Raw genomic sequence first — 21,616 nt, forward strand, 5'->3', positions numbered from 1 at the left:
TCGCAGGAGGGGGCGCTAGGTCCCAGCAGCCAACCCTGGCTCGTGCGCCCCTGTCGTCACCAAGGCTTCCCAGGCAAAGTTGGGAGACGGAGGAGGCGTGCATCTATCACTCTTTCCTAGGGTGATAGTCCTAGTGAGGGACTCAGGCCCCTGAGGGTGTTCAGGCCCCAGTTAACCCCCAACGTTTCCCCCTGCCGTCCGCCCTCCCAACTCTGGTTCTCAGAATGGCCGGGAGTAAACAATCCCAGATTAGGACACGCGCAGGAGAAGGCTCCAGCCAGGATGCAATCAGTTGCTCCCTACTTCTGGTCCTAGCTTACAAAGATCCGCCAAATCTCAGAAAAGAGTGTGTGAGTCTGAAAATTCTTCAGCCCTGAGACTGGATTCAACAGACTGTCGTGGCACACCCATCTCCAGAGTCCCGAATGCCAGGTGTGGGAGGGAAAAAAATCGAGTGAAGTCCTGTGCTGTTGAAGCAGGGCGCGGGGGATGAAAAGAAGAGACTGGCTACAGTTCCTTAAAAAGTTTATTTTTATTCTCTTTAAGGGCCACACTCCTGTCCTCCAGCTGGGTAATAAATGAAGCTAATGTGGCTGATTTGGGCCTTGTTTTTTGTTTGTTTGTTTGTTTTTCCTCGTAGTTTCCATCACTCAGCCATGAAAATTTAATGAAGCATATAGGGTTATTACCTCCAGAGTCAATGGGCTAAAAATATTTAGCCTAATGCACTCCTTGTAGAGCCAGTAGGCCCATGGCTGGTACATACAAAGTGATCGAGAGACCCTCCCTGTCTCCACAAAATTCACGACCCATTAAACTTATTCCATAATATCAGCTTCTGTACAAATGGAGGCCCCAGCAAACAGAGACTGTCGTGCACCTCCTGAAAAGATAGCAACTTACATAGAGACAGGAAAAATGCGTGAGGTCATTGGCAGGATGCAATCTTGGGAGAAAAGTTGATGGGCGGGAACTCCCAGCAAGGTGAGAGGGAGGTACCACCGGTGGATACTACTGTTTCTATTTACTTAGGGGTGTGACCAGCGAACCTAATGGTGGGGACCAGAGAAAGTGGCTCAAGTCTCTCCAACTTTTTTAAAGTTCTAGAAAGTGGCAAGAGTTGCTACAGAACACTTAAGATACATTAGTAGAAAGTTCAGGCTCTCCAGGCAACTCTATTAGTTTCCTCGTCTATAAAGACAGACCTCCGGAGTCTGAACTCAATACAAAGAAAACCAGGGGACATAGAGAAACCACAGAAGACCTCACTGAAATAGAGAAAGGGGGTGTAGAAAACTGTTATGCACTTCAAAAAACTGGGACAAATGTCAAACCTTACGTGATTGAACATAGGTCTAACTTTTCATTGACTCTCCCAAAAAGTTTCTCAATGCTTGAGACAGCTGTGAAACATCAAAACAATTTATACACATGTTAAGGTCCTGCCTTTGAGAATTGTGGACTTCACCCCCTTCCACCTTGTTCTGTTTTCAGATGAGGTTATCATTACAGACTTTGAAGGGAATACCTGACACCAAGTGGCTCCGTGATAAAAATGGAAGATGCTCATGTAAAACTCTGTTTAGTGTTGGAGAAGGTGCACCAGGGAAACTCAGCCAATTCCCATTAAATCTGACAGGGGCAACAAGCTACAGCTGTTCGCAACTCCAGGCTGGAAGAAAGTTATACAGATTCTTACTGCAAACAAGCTTCCCACCAAGGACCTAATCGTCTTCAGGGTTAAACCAAATCAAATCTTAAGTACCATTTTAAGTTTTTATGCCAAACATGTCAAGAAACAACTTACTTAAATATTAGGGTGTTTTTTCTTCTCTTAAATAATAATATAGTTTGTATTATGTGTGGCATAAAGAAAAAATCAATAAACATTCCTTTATCATCTACCCTGAGAAACAGCAAAAATGTTTACATTGTTTATTACATTCCAGGCACCATTCTGGGTGCTTTCCATTCATTAACTCATTTAACCTTCATGACAGCCCAGATAGAGAAGTACTCCTCTTGGTGTGTACTGGATCCTGAGTCATCTTTGACAAGTTACTTACCTCTCTGAGCTTCAAAATCTCAGTTCTACAATAGTGATACCTGCTTCATGAGATTGTGCAAGCTTTAAATGGAAAAATATATTGAACATGTCTAGCACTGAATAAGTCACCCAGTAAACATTGGTTCTCATTCCAGAACAATTCCAAAAATAGTTCACTTTAAATCAACGAGCGTATATGGAGTCCATTTTATATATCAGGCATTGTGCAAAGCATTGGAAATAATGATGGTAAATCAGAAACAGATCCTGCCTTTAAGGATCTCTGAGTCAACTGAATAAAAAACATGGGCATGAGTAGTAGCATGCAGATGGGTACAAAGGAGTTTTATTGAACTTCACGTAATTCATCCCTATGCACATGATTCTTAAGACACCCAGAGGGGCAGCCTCTATAAGTACTGTTTGAGACTGACCTGCAATTGAAAGCAAAACCAAATGTCAGAAATCATAAATTCAACTAGCAATAATCACTCCTCCAAAGGAACGGATGAAAAGTAGCTCATTTTGTGTATTATTACTTATGTACATTACTTAAAATTCTGTTTATTCCTACAATCATTCAAATATACCTCTTATTGGATGGAGTATAATAAAATGAATTTGCGCTGTAAGCTCTGGGGATTTCAAACAAATTATTACATAGCCACTGTTTATTAAATAGTTTGTAGTGCTCGCTTATGCCAGGAATATGCTAATATTTCTCTACACATAAAGCTCTCAAATTAATAAAATTTTGAATAACATTCAGGAGGAACATTTCTACCCAGCTTATGAGAAACATCATGTGTTCCAAGTATACTAAAATACAGAATGCACAAAATTTCAAAGGTTAATACCAAAGGTATATAAGCCTCTCATGGTCCCTTTCATTCAAGATCACACTCAGATTCTATTTGTTTATTCAAAAAATATTTACTGGGCTTCCCTGGTGGCGCAGCGTTTGAGAATCTGCCTGCTAATGCAGGGGACACGGGTTCGAGCCCTGGTCTGGGAGGATCTCACATGCCACGGAGCAACTAGGCCCGTGAGCCACAACTACTGAGCCTGCGCGTCTGGAGCCTGTGCTCCACAACACGAGAGGCCGCGATAGCGAGAGGCCCGCACACTGCAATGAAGAGTGGCCCCCGCTTGCCGCAACTAGAGAAAGCCCTCGCACAGAAACGAAGACCCAACACAGCAAAAATTAATTAACTAATTAATATACTCCTACCCCCAACATCTTCAAAAAAAAATATTTACTGATTGCTTACTCTATACTAGGCACAATGTTGGGCACTGGCAGAAGAAGAAAACAAGAAGAAAAAAAAAATTTGGTCTTAAACAACTTACAGGCCCATGAAGGAAACTCATCATTGCATTGCGTTGCATTGCAGTAAATGCTATGATAGTGGTAGTGCGAAGTATGGAATGCTAGGGGGGCATCAAATCTGGGCATTTAACCCAGAGTAGGATGTTAAGACTTTGTGAAGGAAGTGATACCATCTTGAAAGATAACTGAGTAACCAGGTGAAGCAGGGAAAGGTATTATGATTCCACCTATATGAGGATCAAAAACAGGAAAAATAAATCTATGATAAGAAATATTAGAACAATAGTTACCTCTGTGGAAGGGGATTGCCTGGAAAGGGGCACAAGGTACTTTCTGGGATAATGGAATATATGATATCTTTAATGTAGGGTTGGTTTAAATAGGCAAATATGTTCATCCAAACTGATCAAACTAATCTTAAGAGCTATGCATTTCAATATATGTCTATTTTATCTTAATTTAAACAATTTTAAAAAGAACATGCACAGAGAAAGTGGAGCAGCCAGTGAGACCCCACATGTTTATGGGAACCACACTACTGATCTCGGGTGGCCTTGGCCTGCAGCGGCTTGAAGCAGGGTTTTGGTTCCCAGCCAGAGATTAAAGTCAGGCTGCGGGAGTGAGAGCACTGAATCCTAGCCACTAGACCACCAGGGACCAGTGGTCAGTTACAAGACCCTGGCCTGTCAGCTGTATAGAAAAGAATTTCCACAGAGAGACAGAAAGTAGTGAAACATGTAAAGTGTTTATTGGGAGGGAAAAGGGTATGTGTGGATAGACACACAGGTGGGCTCAGAGAGAGTCACTCCCCTGTGGTAGTTTGAATCACTTTTATGGGGCATTTCTTCCGGGTTTCCTTTGGCCAATCATCTTGCTTTGCCTGGTTCTGAGTCCATATTTAGTTTATCTCGGGATCCTCCCATGCGTGTGGCACATCTCTTAGCCAAGATGGATTCCAGCAGAGAGGCCTATGGGTAGGTTGACATCACCTACTATGAGGTGATGCCCCCTCCCTTTTTTTTTTTTTTTTTTTTTTTTTTTTTTCCTTTTTGCGGTATGCGGGCCTCTCACTGTTGTGGCCTCCCCCGTTGCGGAGCACAGGCTCCGGATGCGCAGGCCCAGCGGCCATGGCTCACGGGCCCAGCCGCTCCGCGGCATATGGGATCCTCCCAGACCGGGGCACGAACCCGTATCCCCTGCATCGGCAGGCGGACTCTCAACCACTTGCGCCACCAGGGAGGCCCCCCCCTCCCTTTTTGACCTCCAGGGAGCCCTTCTGCATGTGTGTAGTCGGGAAGGTCTTCTTGACTTCGAGAATGAAGAATATGTGGTCTTTTATCTCTTATCTGGACGGGGCTTAGCTTCTCCTCCCTCCTGCCATTTTGGAGTATCTGTTCACAGGGGACAAACTCCAGCTGTCCAGACTGGGGCCCATCTATCTCCTGTCTCACTATGATGGCCCAACATATATCTGTGCTAATATTGCAAGTCCTGAATAAAATATTCTACTCTCAATATAAAAAGAGTGCTGTATGTTGTGCATAGCACTGCCAAAGCAATGAATGTGTTAAAAAAAAAAAAAAAGAAAGTATCCTTTAAAGTACGTTAATGCGGGCTTCCCTGGTGGCACAGTGGTTGAGAGTCCGCCTGCCGATGCAGGGGACACGGGTTCGTGCCCTGGTCCGGGAAGATCCCACATGCCGCGGAGCGGCTGGGCCCGTGAGCCATGGCCGCTGAGCCTGTGCGTCCGGAGCTTGTGCTCCGCAATGGGAGAGGCCACAACAGTGAGAGGCCCACGTACCGCAAGAAAAAAAGAAAAAAAAAAAAAAAATTCTATTAAAGTACATTAATGCAAGGATAGTTAGGCCAAAATGGAGCATCTTCCACAAAATGAAAGCACTGACCAGTGATGATGTGGGTGTCATCAGAAGGCAAAGAATTTCCTGGCACAGGAGTTAATCAAATATAGTTTGGATGATGGCTTGGCAGGAATTCAATGGAGAAATTCAAGCTTCAAATGGAGGAAGTAAATGGGGGAAAGAAGTCTTGAGCAATAAGACCTTTACATTCTCCTTCTAAACCCTGATATTCTATGATGCCTTGAAGAGTTCTTATTAAAAAGCTCTGAAACCATAGTCACACTTCACATGGTTCTCTCCTCTCCTGTCCCAAGAAGCCAATAAGAGGCTATAACTCTATACCGGAAGATATAGGCTGCATGGTTGAATTTGTATGAAAACCTCACAAGGGAAAAGTCGCCACTTTCCCTGGAAACATACTGATGCAAATCACACTTTATAAAATGTTTTTTTAAATAAAAAAGAATGTAATTGCTCATTGAATTGTAATATGAATGCAAATTAACTTACAGTAATTATACTGTGCAATTTTCTACTTTAAAAACTTAGAAAATGGAAGAGACCTGATAAGTAATTTGAATTTAATTCTTCATTGTGTTCCTTCATTATGCAATGGTTACCATAAGCAATTTGCTCTGCTTTAATGTAAAATGTTTTTAGTTCATACCTTTACATTGGCAGGACTCAAATAAGACCATCCAATAGATACAGATACTTGTTTTTCCCTCCCACCAGTGCCTTGTAGAAACAATGAAGATTAAAATTAATACAGCACAAGGGAATTTGTGAAAGATTCTTTATATATTTTCATTTTGGAACCTTTAGCACATTAAGTGTCTCTATCCTAAGCACTCAATGTGTTTTAAGTAATCAGGGAATTCCTGACCAAACAGGAGTCCGATGATCAGCATTCATGCTTTAATGGCAAGACTTTGGCATAGAAGTGAAGAAAATGCATGCTAGTCCCAGCTCTGCCACTAATTAACTGCGTGACCTTCCCTATTCAGGCCCTCATTTCACTCATATGTAAATTAAAAGGTTGGGCTAGGTGATTTCCAGCTTCCGTCTCAGCCTTTACAGTCTGAAATTGCTCTGCACTCACTCTTTGCTCTGCATTGTTTAAGCAACATGAGTGACAGTAAATGAATTTCTTATTTAGAATTAATGACCCTCTGAATGAACCGCAAGCCCTCTAGTTCAGTCATTCATTGCTAAAGAATGTCTAACACAAAGATGATCTGCGATGACGCGAATGTAAAAAATAATAATTACCCGTTTTCATGCTAATAATAATTTGCATGTGTAGTTCCCTCAGTGTGGATCCTGTTAACTGCAAGGCAAAGATGCAGAGAGCTGGGGATCTCATTAAGCAGTGGCACGGTGTAGTGGAAAGAGAGTAAGGCTTGGAATCCAAGACTTGAGTTTGGTATTTCCTGCGGCTAATAACCAGAGGAAATTCATCAGCCTCAGGAATTTCATCTCTTAAGACAGGATGCTTTCGTTACTTCCCTGAAAGTTGTAAAAATTAAACCCATAATGAATGGAAAAGCATTTGGTCACCTGGATTGGTAAATGTCTCATTTCATCCTGTTAACAACCCTGTGAAGTAGGAGCTACTATTATCTCTATTTTCCAGCCCTCCCCCCAAAAAAACTGAAGGTAAGAGAAGTTTAATAACTTACTCAGAGTCACAGCCCATGACACTTGTCTGCCCTGTCTCTGCAGAGGGGATAGTGACATTCCTTCACCTTCTGGAGTCCCATAATGACATATACAGTATAGATTTCTTTTTCTCTCAATGTATATAGCCTTTTTTTTTTAAAAGGGGAGCTATTTCATCTTTGCGTAAGTAACAGGACTATAAATGTCCACTCCTCAGCTACAAAATGGCAATAAAAGTACTTATATTTCTCTAAAGGATTCCCTTTAATTCCCTCTTTAGCATTTATCCTAACCATACCCAGTCCCTTTCTCCCTTCCTAAAAACCTCAATTCACATTTGGGAAAGTATGTGATTTCTCAGAAGCTGACTTCATCCACAGCTCTGGACTGGAGCACAGGACCTAAGCTAAGCCAGTCAACACACTCCATCACACTCCATCCCCTTGACCAGACTGGTTGATTCAGGGGCTGGCAGAAAACTTAACTTTGTCCATCCAAACTTCTGCAGGAAATACTAAGACAAAAATAGCCTGTAGCCCAGGAGGCAACAGTGTGGGCTCCTAAAGGGAACAGCCCTTATGATAAAGTTGGACCCAGTGAGGTCAAAGCAGAGACAGCAAAAGAAATCACATCCTGTTACATCACTGAGTCACTGCCTAAAGCCAGCATTACCTTAAAAATAACATGAGGCAATATATCCTTTTTATTGTATTAGCCAGCATTATTTGCAGTTTTCATTACTTTCCACGAAAACCAAGCCATCAACACAATGAAGAGGTATTAAAAATGTAATGAAGTCATGAATGAGAAATTGTAAAAAGCTATGCAATCATAGGGCTTCCCTGGTGGCACAGTGGTTAAGAATCCACCTGTTGATGGAGGGTACACGGGTTTGAGCCCTGGTCCGAGAAGATCCCACATGCCACGGAGCAACTAAGCCCGTGCGCAACAACTACTGAGCCCGTGTGCCACAACTACTGAAGCCCGTGCGCCTAGAGCCCGTGCTCGCAACTAGAGACGCCAACGCGTAATGAGAAGCCCATGCACCGCAACGAAGAGTAGCCCCCACTCACCGCAACTAGAGAAAGCCCATGTGCATCAGCAAAGACCCAATGTAGCCAAAAATAAATAAATAAATAAATAAATTTTTAAAAAGCTATGCAATCATAAAGTTTAATAATGGTGATTATGACAACAATGAAAATGATGATGGAAGTGAAGAAGGAAATAAGAGTCTTTCAACAAATATGGCACCGAAATTTCATGCAGAGCAAAAGCTTCCCTCCGTGATTAAAAAAAAAACAGTTCGTTCCTCTATGTTCCCACAATTCATCTTATAATATTCTAGTAGCATGCTCATATATCCCTGATCAAAGCACCACAGATGATGGGTCTTTTCCTGACCACACCTTCGACTGTGTCTCCATTACTCTGCTCGTGCTGTTTCCTCCTCCAGGATTGCTCTTTCCTTTCCCATTTATTGAAATCCTTCCCAATCTGCAGGATCTAGTTTAAATGAAGCTCCTTCCCTTCTCCAATCATTCTCTCTTTTCATTTTTTTTTTATATGTTGGGTCTCCTTATAATCCTGATCCCTGCCATGGAGCCATTTTCACATGTCTGGATCCCCCATAGAGACTGTAATCTCTTCGAGAAGATGCTAAGCTCCTTATAAACAGCAGAGAGAAAGAGATGTATGCAACATCTGTCCCTGCACTGTCAAGGGTGACTGAGCCGAGGTGGTTGTAATTCCACCAGTGAGCAGTCATCAGCCAAAAATATATAAGGAGCACCTTATGAAGAGATGAAAACACCTTGTAATTAAGAATGTTTAGATCACAATCTAACTGGAAGTTTTGAAGAAAGACAGGAGAATGGATGACAGAGGAAGGAAGGAAAGAAGGAAGGGAGGGAGGGAGGGAGGGAGGGAGGGAGGGAGGAGTAGGTTTGTGGGATGTTGTCAAAGGATGCCAAGGCAAAGTTCTCCATGGCTTTTGTCTGTCTTCCTGTGCCTTGGGGAGAAAAAACATGAAGCTCTTGTTAGCCATGCCTATTCTCCAAGGGATATCTCCAGAATGATTAGAAATATAGAGTCTCTTCTATATGTATCCCAGGTAGCAGTTTTATTGTACATTTATAAATATAGAATAAAACATAAATAGTGATTAAGATCATATAATTTTAAACTACAGCTTCATTTCTAATATTAGTTCTGACACTACAAGGGTGTGAATTTGGGTGAGTTCTTCAACTCTCAGCTGCACTTACCTCTCCTGTAAAATGGGGATAATGATAAATGATTCTAGTGTCTATTTTAATTATTCAATAAAATAGTGTTTGTAAACGTTTGCCATACTACTTGGTATATGCTCAGAAACTTAATAAACCAGTGGCTATCAGTAGTAGAGGTTGCAGTAGTAATCACTAATTGGCACATGGCTATCTCTTTTCTGGTCACTCAACTGTCTCTAGAAAAGTTACCCTTGGGATAATAAGCACAGATATTCCAGAGTATAGCCATGAAAAGCTTTGGTAACACTACTGCCAATCCTGGTACTCAAACTGCCTTAAAAAATGCCCTTAGTCTGGGTTCATGCCCCGGTCCGGGAAGATCCCACATGCCGCGGAGCGGCTAGGCCCATTAGCCATGGCCACTGAGCCTGCGCATCTAGAGCCTGTGCTCTGCAACGGGAGAGGCCACAACAGTGAGAGGCCCGTGTAACGCAAAAAAAAAAAAAAAAAAAAAAAAAAAAATGCCCTTAGTCATGCTAAGCATGACAAGTATTAAGACACTGGTAGATTTTTTTTTTTTGAGTGAGCTTCTTTTCCCAAAAATCAATAATCATTGGTCATAAAATTCCCCATATTTGCAAACATTTACTTGGGTGGTATACTATAGCACATCATTATCCCTATAAAAATGTTACTCTCAGGCTCTTGCATCCCCATATGTTTTCCTGCCTAGGAGATAAAGAGTAAGACATACAGCTGACATGCCCAGAAGTGTCAATGACCCTGGGTCTTACCCAGTAGAAGAGTGCCACTCCTGTGAATGTCATTTGCCACATGTGTATCAGTGGAAGCTATTTTGGAAACTACTGATACAGGTGAATGGAAACTATCAAAAGGCTTTGAACATTTGAGGGAAAGGGTCAAATTTGTGAGGTAGACGCATCACTCTCATAGTAGAAAGAAGGTCAAGTAATATATCCAACCCACCCTGACATCAGGCATTTCCTTCCTACTTTTTGCTGCATCACACCCCTACCCAAACACCACTACTCACGTACACTGAGAATGAAAGAGCCTGAAATCTTGCGTATTCACTTAAAAATAAAAACTCAACAAGTATCTATCATGGGCACATAATGTTACTTCCAGAAGAAAGTTAATATTTCCTGCCAAATTCTAAAAAAGGACACTTAGTCATTGGGCATCTTCTGTATCTGGATTAACTAAATCATAATGTTTATGCAGTTTAGGGACATGTGAGTCTGTAGTTGCTGGTTGAGTGGGATGACCTGAGATGGACACACTCAGTTGGAATGGGTTTATAGTAGGGAGGCCAGGTCATAGGAAGAATCAACATACTACTGTGTGCGAAGGACCATGATAAACATTAAAAAGAGATGCTGTTGGGAACACAAACATTCTCTTGCACGCTTCCCTCCCAGGGACCCTCCTAGCTCCCTGAACACACACACACTGTGCACCTTCATGTCTCTGGATATTTTTCCTCATGCTCCTCCCTCTATATGAAACACTCTTCTCTACCACTTTGCCTAACTAACATTCTTCAAAGCCTAATTCAAACTTTGGCATTCTACCCACCCCATCCCAACCCTGTTCTAGTACTATCACTTGTTCTCCCATCTGTATTATTTAATCACCTTATGAATCACTGTATTATAGTCATTTTTTTTAATGCCTGTCCCTCCAACAGACTGAAAGCATCCTTGAAGCTTCATTTCTCTATAGCCAGTCCTTTCCCAAACCATGTCAATTCTACCTCCAACATGTAACTAGAGTACATTCACTTCCATCATCTCTCCTGCTATCACCCTGGACCCAGCCATAGCCACCTCTTGCCTAGAACTTCCTTTTCTCCTGCTTTTACTCTTGCTTCCCTAGAACACAAGGTCCAAATAGTAGCTGCAGTAACATTTTAAAAACGCAATTCAGGGCTTCCCTGCTGGTGCAGTGGTTGAGAGTCCTCCTGCCGATGCAGGGGACACGGGTTCGTGCCCCGGTCCGGGAAGATCCCACGTGCCGCGGAGCGGCTGGGCCCGTGAGCCATGGCCACTAAGCCTGTGCGTCCGGAGCCTGTGCTCCCCACAACGGGAGAAGCCACAACAGTGAAAGGCCCGTGCACCGCATAAAAGGAAAAAAAACAAAACAAAAAAACCCGCAATTCAAATCCTCCTGTTTAGAATACATCAGTGGTTCCTCACTGTATTTAGGTTTCCAAAAGTCTTTACAAAGGCTTTCAAGTCCCTCGATGATCTGACCCAGTCTCAACTCACTCCACTCTTCCCCTGCTCAGTATACTCCAGCCACAATGGCCTTCATTCACTTCTACAAAGCCCCATCTCAAAGTCTTGGCACATAATGTCCTGTTTGTTGGAACAGTCTCTCCCGACCTCTCTAACAGCCTCCCTCTCCCCAGGCCCCACTCCCACACAGTCACTGATGGTCAGCTTAAATGCCACTTGTCCAGAGGTCTGACCCAACCTCCATCCTTAATGAGGTCCCCTTGTTAAAATCTTTGAAGGCACCCTGTAATTTCCCTTCATAGACCTAATCACAGTCTATAACTATTATTTATAACTATCTATAATATATAATTGTATTTTATAATTATATCTTGACTTCATCTCTATCTCTCCTAGTAGACTATAAACTCCATAAGGGCAAAGAAGTGTTTTTGTTTTTGCTTGTTGTTTTTGTGTTTGTTTGGTCACTGTAGTGGGTTGAATGGTGTCTCCCGAAAATATACGTCACCTCCTAATCCCAGGAATCTGTGAATGTGAGCTTATTTGGAAAGAATTTTTGCAGTCTTGGCACACAAGTTAGGATCTTGAGATGAGAAGACAATCCTGGATTATACAAGTGGGTCCTAAATCCAATTACGAGTGTTCTTATAAGACACACATTGAGGAAAGACAGAGAAGAGAAGGAGGCAATGTGACCACAGAGGCAGAGATTGGAGGGATGTGGCCACAAGCCAAGGTACACCTGCAGCCACAAGAAACTGGAAGAGGAAAGGAACAGATACTTCCCTGAGCACACAGCTGATTTTGGACTTCTGGCCTCTAGAGCTATAAGAAAATAAATATCTGTTTTTTTTGTTGTTTTTGTTTTTTTGCGATACACGGGCCTCTCACTGTTGTGGCCTCTCCCGTTGCAGAGCACAGGCTCCGGACGCGCAAGCTCAGTGGCCATGGCTCACAGGCCCAGCCGCTCCGCGGCATGTGGGATCTTCCCGGACCGGGACATGAACCCGTGTCCCCTGCATCGGCAGGCAGACTCTCAACCACTGTGCCACCAGGGAAGCCCTATCTGTTGTTTTAAGTCACCAAGCTTGTGGTAATTTTTTACAGCAGACTTGGGAATCTAATACAGTAAGTTTACATTCCTAGTCCTGAACAGTAACTATGTGTTGGATGAATGAATGGGTTCATTGAACAAACGTCATACACATTCATCACTACACACCAGAACTTACCACAGTGAACAGAACACAGTAGATGTTCAAACTATTTATTAAATTTTATCGAGTTGGATCTCATTTTGTAGAAATATAGGTCTATAACATTCTTAGAGCTTAAATATGCAAAAGAAACTTAAAGATAAAGCTTAACCAAATTTCTTCTTTTATAAATGAGAATAGTAGAGTTGAGAAAGGTTATCTGACTTACCCATGGCCACACAGCAGACTCAGGCTGCAGGAGATTGCATTATAATCCCTATACCAACATCTGCCAGAGTATCTTCCCTGAGTACAATTACATCATTCTCATTAAAATCATTTGCTATGTTGTTAGGTAAAGACGCCAGCATTCATTGTTATTAAACTAGTCAGTGTGTGTAGGTCTATACTGATAATAAAACAAATATTGAACTAAATCCCAAGAATTGTAAGATAAAAAATTTATCCATTCAAATTCCAAGGAATCCAAGAGGGAATAGCAACACTAGATAGACATTTACTATTATATTTCACTTGATTTAATTATGATTTCATTACTGGTATTCAAATATTTAAGAGCTTATCAGGGATTATCTATTCATTTAAGAATTTACCCCAAAATATATTAAAATGTATAGAATAAACCAACTCACTTCAGATCAAGGTCTTTCCCACTTAATTTCTGACTTAGGGATAACTCCATTTGAGGGGCCTCTAATGATTACGGTATAAATTTAATGCTTTCCCTCAGATTACCTGGTGCATGGCAGAAAAGACTGCAACTGTTTCTATCAATACAAAAGGAATATCTTGAATCAACCCTTCTTTCCTTCTTCTTCCTCTGCATGGGAACACAATATAACTCTGGAAATCAGAATTTCTGTAATTATTTCACCAGTCTAATTTTAAGATCTGAGGCAACTAACATGACCTATTTCTGTGTCACTCACCCATCCACCTATCCAGCCACTCAGGCATTAATTCAGAAAGTACTGATGCCAACCTACATCATCTGATTCCAAAACTCAAGTTCTTTTTCATCGTTGTGTCCCCAGTCAATGCATCCTTGTGTAAATGCACCATTAATACCCATCTATACCTGTCTATAAAATGAACTATATGATGATATTTCTAGAATCTGGCATATTATGTCCTTTGGGTTTATTATGTGTAACTAAATCTGCAGAATCTAGTTATAGTTGGAGGAATCCAGAAAGTCATTTAGTTACGTTCCCAGCTGCAGATCAGTTCTTAATTATGCACATCTATGTAAGTTTATACATTATATCCCTAAGTATCCTTGGGGCTGGAGCCTTCAAAATCTCACCTGAAATCTGTTCCTCTGAACAACTATGTCTGGTTCCATTCAGAAAGCCCATATTATGATCATTCATATGTTCATTTATTCAAAAACTTCCTGAGTGTACTCCTCGTGAATGATGCACTGGCCTAGGCACTGATGCTAAGGAAATGAAAGACTAGTTCTGTTCCAAAGTAACTCACAGAATAATGGGAGAGGAAGGTAAGTAAACAGGTAGTTTTGTAAAATAGTGTCCTAAGTACTAAAACACAGATAATTACTAAACGCTTGAAACACCTCCCCATGTCCCCAAAGAGAAGTATTCAGGGTGGGAGAGTGACCAGCAAGGCTTCAAAATCAGGGGACTTTGTGAATCTGTTAGGACAAAGGTCATCCCTCCCTTAGCCACTCACCCACCAGATTCTTTACTACTCAAAGGATCTCTCCAACTAATTCCTTTCCAGTGACACTGGTCACCCTGTTAAAATTCTCACAGAAGTTCCAAAGAGAGAAATCCTTGTGAAGATTTATCTCTCTCTGGGCAACCACGGGGCCACTGCCCAGATGAGACATAACTGTTGTACCTTTATTTGTGCTTATATTTGCACGCAGTTTGTTATTGCCTCAATATATTTCATAGTTTTTAGAGGAAGATTTATCCCTTCTGTGGGCTTTATTTTCAGAAAGGTCAATAAAGAATCAGATTCCTAGAGAAAAATACTGTATGATGGTACATAATGTGAAACCCAAATGTGATTATACCAAGCCCTTATTTAAAATAATTTAACGGCTCCCCAGTGGCTGCAGGATAAAATCCAGTGTCTTTAATCTGGCGTACGGGACCTCCATGGTGAGCACCTGCCCACTCTGCAGCCGCATATTTTATCAAGATTCCCTAACATGTTGGAAAGCACCAGGCAGAACCTTTAGGTTGTAGGAGTCACTGAAGGGCTTAGTGGAGAAGTGATAAGAGCTGGACTACATTTACAGAAGCTTGTTCTACATTCCCTGAATGAAGCAACTGAAAATCCATACATAACTCAATTTGCTTACTCAATACACTTTTAGAATGAGGCAGACCATAAACTAGGAAGCAAAACACAAAGAAAGAAAATAAATAATTAAAATGTTCATATAACCCTTTACAGAAAATACAACTATAAAGGATCTCCACGGGGACTTCCCTGGTGGTCTAGTGGTTAAGACTTTGCCTTTTAATGCAGGGGGTGAGGGTTCAATCCCTGGTCGGGGAGCTAAGATCCCACATGCCTCCCAGTCAAAAAAACAAAACATAAAACAGAAGCAATATTGTAACAAATTCAATAAAGACATTAAAAATGGTCCACATTAAAAAAAAAAGCATCTCCATGATATTTACTATTGCTTCTGTAAAGATGTCAGTCTGAAGGTTTGCAGACAGCCTCCCTGAGTTATGCCAGTGACAAATCATTAAGTATTCTCAGACAACTGGGAATCTTGACAAATCCTGAATCACCCAATAGTGTGTAAATAGCACTCTGTATGTCCCAACAGTTTTGCACAGGTGCATGGGGGTGTATATGTGAATTATTGTGTTTAGTTATTGTTATACTGTCCTGCACCCATTTTTGAAGTGTGCCTTGAATTCAGATGTTGGTTTTCCTTTTTTCCTTTTTGAAAAAATAAAATGTGAAACACAAAAACTCAAACCAGTTAAGAAATATACAACTGCTCTTCTCTACTGGGCAATAAACTAGTTACAGGGAAAAAACCCTCCAGCAACTTAGAATCAAAATAACCCAATCTGTAACTAATAACATTTGAGTGTTGTATTATTATATTGAACAAACAATCACTGAATTTGTCTCCTTTGATGGATTAATTCATCCAATAAATATTTGCTGGGTATGTATTAGACACAAAAAACCAAATTGTTGTCCAAGATATTATCCTTGCCTTCAAGGAGCAGAGTATTTCCAGTTATTTTGAGGTCTCAGTAGCAAGAAATCAAAACAAATACAGGACACAATTTGATACATCCTTCATGCTATCAAGCTCACCCCTACACAGACACATACACACAGATAGACACACACACACACACACAGAGACATACAACACTGAAAACAGTGATTAAGAATTGGCCTTACACTGTTATTGAGCCCAGTTCTAAATCATTAAACCTCATCTACTTTATGCTCCAAATGTTGGTAGGTCCTTACCTTCCCACTTCTGACCTTAAGGCTCATTTTTTAATAGGAACTTTTATTCCCCATTTTTTTTTTTTCACTGAACTTCCAACTAGGATTTTTTTTTTTTTTTTTTTTTTTTTTTTTTGCGGTACGCGGGCCTCTCACTGCTGTGATCTCTCCCACTGCAGAGCACAGGCTCCGGACGCGCAGGCTCAGCGGCCATGGCTCACTGGCCCAGCCGCTCCAGCGGCATGTGGGATCTTCCCAGACCAGGGCACGAACCCGTGTCCCCTGCATCAGCAGGCGGACTCTCAACCACTGCGCCATCAGGGAAGCCCGTAACTAGGATTTTGATTCCTCCCGGAGAAACAATGGCTCAACTTGTCTTGCCTAAACATTTTGCCCCCTGATCTGAGGGCCAGAGGCCACTGTGAAGTTCAGTAGGGGAGGGACAGCTGCCCAACCCGCTCACCATGTTATAACAAGTCCCCATCCCACAGCCCAACATAACAACCCCACATTTCAAAGGAGAAATGTGTAAATGTAAGAAATATGATAGACCATGAACCGTAAGTCAGGATTCTTCTTGCTCTATGGCAGTATAAAAACAAACAAACATTGCACTAAAATAGTGACTAAAAACCAAGAAACTCTAGGTGTGCCATCTTGTGGAGATCCCTTTTTGCCACTATATCGGCTGGAGTCCCCACTCCCCCATTTTACCATTTTAGTCTCTTTTGGACCTGATTCCATAAGTGGTTCCTAGGCAGAAGGTGGATTATTTAGGTGCCTTAGAGACTCTTTTCCAATCTTACCAATGGCTGTGAAACATTTTTCAATTATATCATTTAGTGTGTTTTTCCTCAGGTTGTGAAAATGTGACATATTTGACATGACTTGCTATATCTGTAAGGTTGATTTTATTTATTCTATAATTATTTAGAGTGTTAAATATATGACAGTCTCTGTATCCAACCACTGAATAACCAACAAGACAGCAATGACCCCTTCCTTTAGGGAGCTCACAATCCTGTGTTAAAAGATACTTTACATATTAGGGTCATGGATATACTGCAGGTTGTTTTTTACTAGGGGCTCCTAATAAAAATCCTTAAACAAAAACTACTGGAGCATCTTATGCTCCTGGAATTATTTTAATAGGCTAAACAGCCTTGTTATTATTTAACTGGAAGACAATGACTGAAATGTAAAAGACTAAGGGAGAGAGACCACGTTGACTTAAATTCATACTAAAGTGTAAATGACTAACATTGGATATTATTTTATGTATAAAGCTCTTGATAGGGTAGAGCCAAAGAGGAGGGCACATTAGGTTCTGAATTTGGGGAAATCATGGCAGAGAGAAACTTGATGTTATGAGGGGAGAAACTGTCTAGCAAATAATCCAGCTTGTGGTGGGTCCTTTGTAATATTTTTTGGTGAAAAGAATACCAAGTTTGAAATCAGAAGTTCTGGGTTCCTGTTTGGGCTCTACAACTTTGTTTTGTGGCTCTGAAAAAGGCCCTTATTCTCTCTGGGACTGAAGTTACTTGTTTATAAAAACGGATAAGATATTCTGCCCAGTGATATCACAGATTTATTAGGAAGGTAATATTGATCATAGGCCATAGAAATGTAAGGTGTTAATAAGGCAGGAGCACTGTTCTGTCACATGGATACCTCAAATTATTTTCAAAACAAGAATGAGACCAGTGTAAGCTGGGGACACTGATTTAAAATTAATTATACACACACAAGTCTTTGTTGGTCCAAAATTACAAAGTTCTACTTTCAAACTTTAAAACAATGAACTTCAATTTACCTAAAGCCATGATTTCAGATTACAATAACAGATGATTCCTTTATGCCTTTCAAAGGAATTATTGTGCCACAGGGCTTAGCTCACATTTTTGAAATAAATGTGTTCCAGTAGGATTGTCTGGTTTCTGTTATCCAATCATTCTACAGTTAACACATGTTATATATATTTCAATGAAAATACCATAACGCTTTTGAAAGAGTTTTGTTTTCCTAAGAAGGCATGTTTCTTGCTTTATATTAGCCATGATTTAACTGCAGGTCATGAAACCCAGTAGACAAAAGTCTTTCAGGTCAGCATTCATTACGCATCTCCTCCTTGCCTTGGGATGGATCAGCTAATTCTCGACCCAGACTCCAAGACCACCAGCTTGCAGACATGCCTCTGCATTAGTCCCACTTGGGTAACTCTCCCCACTTTTATTACCTCCCAATGCTTGCTGAGAGGTTAATTTACTAAGGTTCAAAGAAGTTAAGCTTCTGTCCACAGACACGTGGAAAAACGTGAACCTCTAAGACTTGAACTTAGGTTTCTAAGGCACCAAAGCCCATATTTGTTCTCCCTACCACATCGTGCTAATTTGTAGAACATCTGACTGCTCCATAGTGAGAATCTTTTTTAGTGGGAGAGACCTGGGTTGTAGTATTCTATTAAAAAAAAAAAAAAAAACCTATGTTAAAAGATGTTTTGTGATGTGTAGGACAAAGAGGGCTATTTAAATTGAAATCATTTCCCTAGTATCCAAGATCTCTAAATCTCATGCACATAAGTTTGAATTAACACTAACAAGGGTCTAACAGCTTTGATGCTGTGTTCTTAGATAATTAAATTCTTAGAAAATCATTCCACATTTGAGGGAGAAGAGAAGGACACAGAGAGTTCAGTCTTAATTCAAAGTCACTTACACATTGTTACCTGCTGTTTCCAGGCCTTCACAGAATCAGCAGGGAGGATTTGATATTAAAAATGAGGGTTCCCTCTCTCTCTCTCTCTCTCTCTCTCTCTTTTTTTTTGCCAAGCCCTCAGGGTTGGGGGAATGGTGGAAGTGTCCACTGGAACTCTTCCTAAGATATCACCTTACTTTGTCATCTACCATATACTGGAAGATCCAGGCTATTTGTCACCTGAAACTGAGGCTCCTATCAGCAGTACCCCTTCCTTTACAACCACACCCCATTTTATGTATACAAAGCGCTTCATAGTCTACAAAGCCCTTTCCATTCATTATTGCATGCGACCCTCAGATCCACCTGCAGAACCCTGAAAGATGGCACATACTTCCACATCACCATCCAGAGAAAGTGGAAGGCTGCCAATAGGCCTTATCAGGTAGCATTTACCTTGGATAACACTTTCCATCCTAAACTAACATTTGACCCTGAGACTTAAAGCCACAAGCTAAATCTTGTTGTATCCTAGAAGTAAGCAGGCTTGGGAAGAGTAACTCACAATAACAAACCTTACAAGAGGCTGATGAATACACTTAAATTCTAGCTTAAGATTTTAGGATGAGAAATAGAACTGCCAGTGGGTGGTAATCATTACATCGGCATAATCAGGGCACTTTGTTCCAGGACAGCCAAGTTATCAGAAGGTCGTTTGATTTTCAAGATAAGAAAGCTAAAGATCAGAGAGGACTCTCCCGGTGGCGCAGTGGTTAAGAATCCGCCTGCCAATGCAGGGGACACAGGTTCACTCCCTGGTCTGGGAAGGTCCCACATGCTGCGGAACAACTATGCCCATGGGCCACAACTACTGAGCCTGTGCTCTAGAGCCTGCAAACCACAACTACTGAGCATGCATGCCACAACTACTGAAGCCCACGTACCTAGAGCCCGTGCTCCGCAACAAGAGAAGCCACCACAATGAGAAGCCTGTGCACCACAACTAGAGAAAGCCCGTGTGCAGCATTGAAGACCCAGTGCAGCCATAAATAAATAAATAAATAAATAAATAAATAAAAAGCTCAGAGAGATGAAATAACTTGCTGTAAATAATCTAGCTGGTAAGCGGAGAAGACAACTTGAACCCTCCATCTCACCCCAGGGATAGAACCAGCACAAGGACTGAAGAATAGTGGGGCTGGTGGTGGTCCTTGAGCTAGGCCACTGTCTTCCTCCTTGTTAGTGCTTAGATGGGCACCATGGATGCTTATCCTCATGTCTCTCTCTTTAATGTCTTTGAGTGATCCCCAACCCTGAATTAGTAAAGTATAACTTCAGCTTTGTTCTGGTTTGGGAGAGGGATTCTGTTCCTTTAAGGCAACTTTGTATATTTCTGCTTTGATCTGATATGTGCTGGTTTAGAATTGGACCCTCAGACAGTCACCTTACTTTCTAGGTTAAGATGGCACTCTACAACCAGCTGTGTTTGCCAGCACATAACTCTTTCTAGTAGATGGGGTGGGAATTATCACCCCCATTTTTCATTTGAGGAACTGGAAACTCAGAGAATTTCTCAAAGATCCTACAGCTTGTAAGCAGAGGTTCCAGACTTAGTCCACACTTCGGGCTTCAGGTCGTGTGCTCTTTCTACTATATCACAATGCCTAAGGACAGCAATAATCATAATATTCATTGACCACTGTTCTAAATATCTTAACTGCACTAATATATTTGATCATCACAGCAGCTCTCACTGTTATTATTCCTATTTTATCGATGATAAAATTATGGCGCAGAGAAACCAACTAACTAGTGCAAGGGCGCACGGTGAGTAAGTAACAGAGCCAGGATTTAAACTCAGTCTGGCCCCAGAGTCTGCGCTCTTAACCACATCCTCACAAGTGGGAGAAAGAAGACTGCTCTGGTGTGGGGTTTCAGGGTCTTGGCTTGGCCGAATATCCTTTGCTCATCTATTGACCAGTGCTGAACTCTGACACTGGGGCCTCATTCTGGCCTCTAGGAGGGTTGTCTAGCTTCTAAAAATGCAAACAGTGACTCATTAATTACTCACATAACAGTGTAGTGGAACATCTGATGAGACAAAGACTTTGTGAATGGAAATTACACCACACGGAGACCCTGCGGAGGAAAGCAAGGAAGCTCAGCCTCTGAATCCAAGGGTCCCAAACAAGAATGAGAAAACTAGTATCTACTCGCTGGGACTCTCACATCCATCCAGCCCACTCGTTATTGATAACGAGACAATAACGTGTCATTTCACAATGTTTGCAACACTACACAGCTTGAGAGGAGAAATAAGAATTCAAACTCTGGTCTGTCTGACTCCAAAACCACTGTTTTTTCTCCATAGCATGATTGCTCCCAGGACATAATCACTTCATTGTAGTCACAATCTCAACTTCTGACTCCCACTTCCCACCTCCCAAAGGTGTCACTTTCCTAGATGTAAAGACTTAAAAGCCATAATTGAACCAGACTATCAAATGCCAGGATAATCCATGTTTAGCAAACAGAATGTGGGGGAAAATTTCAAGAAAGAGTTTTCTGAGTGTATGTTTTTGAAATGCCATTCCCGTGAAGCCCTTAATTCAATTACTCCCAGCCACAATATTGAGCTGACAGCTCAAGAACCAGTGTAGGCAGTTACTGTTAACAGAAAAGACCCAAATACATGTTTCCCTGCTTTGGAAAGATGCTGTGAACGTGCAGGAAGAGGAGGGGAAAAGAGGGTCAGGACTAAACATTTCCTGGGCCTCTAGAATGGGCCAAGCACATTCATAATTCCCCAGAGTCCTCTCAACAACCCTGTAAACTAGGTACTACTGCCTTTTTCTA

The sequence above is a fragment of the Mesoplodon mirus genome (genome assembly GCF_964341445.2).
Source record: "Mesoplodon mirus genome assembly, chromosome: 3".
NCBI classification, from domain to species: Eukaryota; Metazoa; Chordata; class Mammalia; order Artiodactyla; family Ziphiidae; genus Mesoplodon; species Mesoplodon mirus.